Consider the following 2,709-nt stretch of genomic DNA (forward strand, 5'->3'; position numbering starts at 1 on the left):
TGGTGGTGGCCAGGGAACACAGAGACAAGGACAACAGAAACCTACTGCTCCGTTATCAGTTTAAGATCTTGTGCCTGAAACCTGAGGTCGCCCAGAGCTCGGGGCCCCCGAGGTCACGTGTAGGTTTTAGGACAAGGAAAAATTTGAAACTATTTTGACCACAACTCTGAATGAAACGTAATTTATTTTATTTTATTTTATTTATTTTATTTTATTTTATTTTATTTTATTTTATTTTATTTTATTTTATTTTATTTTATTTTATTTTATATTTTATTTTATTTTATTTTATTTTATTTTATTTTATTTTATTTTATTTTATATTTTATTTTATTTTAGCACCTAGTGTTCCTAGGTGGTCTCCCACCCAAGTACTAACCACGCCCGACCCTGCTTAGCTTCCGAGATCAGACGAGATCGGGCACGTTCAGGGTGGCGTGGCCAAAGACTGAAACATAACTCTTAATGGAAGCAATCGTGTAAAAGGCAAAAGCAGCCCTAGCTGACCCCGTGATTTGGCTGTGACCTGTCCGCACAGGGTGTCATGACTTTGCCCTTGACCTCCGACTCACCGAATTTCCAAAATCCCTGGTATTCTCCTCGCCAGGACACTGGGGTCAAATGGCTTTTCATCCCAAATAAAATTGAACTAACGTTATGTGTGAAATAAAACTACGGGCAGGACCAGAAATATGAGAAGAAAAATGAGAGCTCGTCACAAAAGGGGATCTTTAGATTCGCGACTTCCACGTCCCAAAAAAAAGCCATTGCCTTGGGGCCTGGAGGTCTCCAGAACGGGGACACTCTTGTCTCTGGTGAAGCTGTTGAGTTGTCCACCATCCATCCCGACCTCTTTGGCACTCGATAACCCCACTAGGAAGCGTAAACCACACTTGTGAATCTCAAAACAAGGACTCAGTTAGACCCATAATAGAGCCAAAGAGATGGACAGCAAAGAGGGCTCGCTGTTAGCTTGTCTGGGGCCTTCTGCTCTGCTGCTGTGACGGGACACGAAATACCTGCGTGCTTCTCAGGTGGCCACGTCGATGGGTGTAAGTTCGACCTGCTCCACCACTGTGGTGGGGGGAGGGGGAGAGAGAGCACAGCAGAGTGCTCCCATCTCAGGATCTCAAGCCCCGCCCCTGACCTACTAAGCCACAACGTACCTTTCAATGGTCTGCAGGTGACACGTGTGCATGTTACAGACTGAGCCCACCAGCGAAAGAAGCCTTCACTGCTGCCGAACAGAAGCAAGCAAGGGAGAGGCCAGTTTTTCCCACCTCGCCCTCTTTCCCATTTCCCTGTCAAATAGTCACATTAACACCAAATGCCCATTAATAAGAATTCACCTGCCTCAGAGCCTTTAAAAATAGCCGGTATTTGCTTAAATGGAACCGCACTCTCTATGGGTGATTTTTTTCAGTATGGCCCTGTAGAAATTAAAAGCATAATTTATTTTCCCTTTAGAAAATCAGTTTTAAATACTCGCTTCCATAAACAGTACACTTATTTCTCTCAGACTATGGCTTAGGCACACAAATCTGAGTGTTTTAATCCTAACTTTCCTCCCGCACCCCCATCAACATTTGCCAAGGACGCACAGGGATCAGTGACAGTTTACATAACACGCGTTTCTAGTTACAGGGATCAGTGGAATGTTGTCTTTTTTTATTTCGCTTTGTTTGTTTTGCTTGAGACTAGCTGGGCAGTCTGGACCGTGTCCTGCTTCTATATATTTATCTGGTCTAGTCTGATGGCTGAGTCTGAGAGCTTAAATAGAATGCCAAGAGATGCCACTGGGGAGAAAAGTCAGTGACCTATTCTTCATGTGTGAAAAAGTTATGAACTAACATGCCTGCCACTGTTTACCTTAAAACATCGATGCTCAATATCAGAGCAGTTTAATTTGAAAACGAGGTTTTATTGTGCTAAGGAAAATGGCATCGGGCGTATCTATTCATTACAATTTCACCTGCTTTGGGAATTTAAATAAAGCAAGGAAGTAGATGTGCTTCCAATTCAAGGATGCTTTACTTTTGATTAGCATTTACTTCTCAACGCGATACTCCACTTTCTGCCCTCAAAAGATGAAGTTGGCATAGTTGATACAAGTGAGCATTTTAACGTTACTGGCGGCAAACCCAGAAACTGTCATCTGGTTCGTTTTCTATGACACAGTGTTCTCAAAAGCCTTTAAATAATCTCTAGTAAGACGGTAGAGGAAATATTTCCAGGTGACAATGTGGCTGGAAGTGATATGACGTTTGTACGTGATGAGATACTCATTTTTTCTGAAATAAAGAGCCTTGTGAAAGGAGGAATTATGACTGGTATTTACAACTTTTCGTAAACATCCCCAAATTCCAGGCACAAAACAAAAGGCATGACTCATGTCACAGTAGGCCTTTCAGCCAGGGAAGTGGTGCACGGTGCAGGCTGCTTCCCAGGGCTCAGACCGGCTCGGAAGAGACCTGTCGGGAGCTGATAATGGGCACTTCATCCTCAAGGGCCACTAGTAAGTATCTGGTTGTTGACTAAGGGCATTTCCTGAGCTACAGAGGTCATGTTTCCAGGCCTTGATGAGATTTTTTTATTAGATTGCAATGGAAAGACTGAAAACCTGAAAAAACAGATGAATGACTGTAATTCTTTATTGTATGTCTACACTGGAATCCACACAATGAGCTTATCCTGGTGGATGTAGCTCGA

At 43.0% G+C, this 2,709-nt stretch overlaps 1 pseudogene; it reads right to left on the reverse strand.

Moving 5' to 3' along the window:
* Positions 1 to 330: 330 nt before the first annotated feature.
* LOC120603168 (uncharacterized) lies at positions 331 to 449 on the reverse strand (annotated as a pseudogene).
* Positions 450 to 2,709: the final 2,260 nt, after the last annotated feature.

The sequence above is a fragment of the Pteropus medius genome, unplaced genomic scaffold, assembly GCF_902729225.1.
Source record: "Pteropus medius unplaced genomic scaffold, Ma_sr-lr_union100, whole genome shotgun sequence".
Taxonomy (NCBI): Eukaryota; Metazoa; Chordata; class Mammalia; order Chiroptera; family Pteropodidae; genus Pteropus; species Pteropus medius.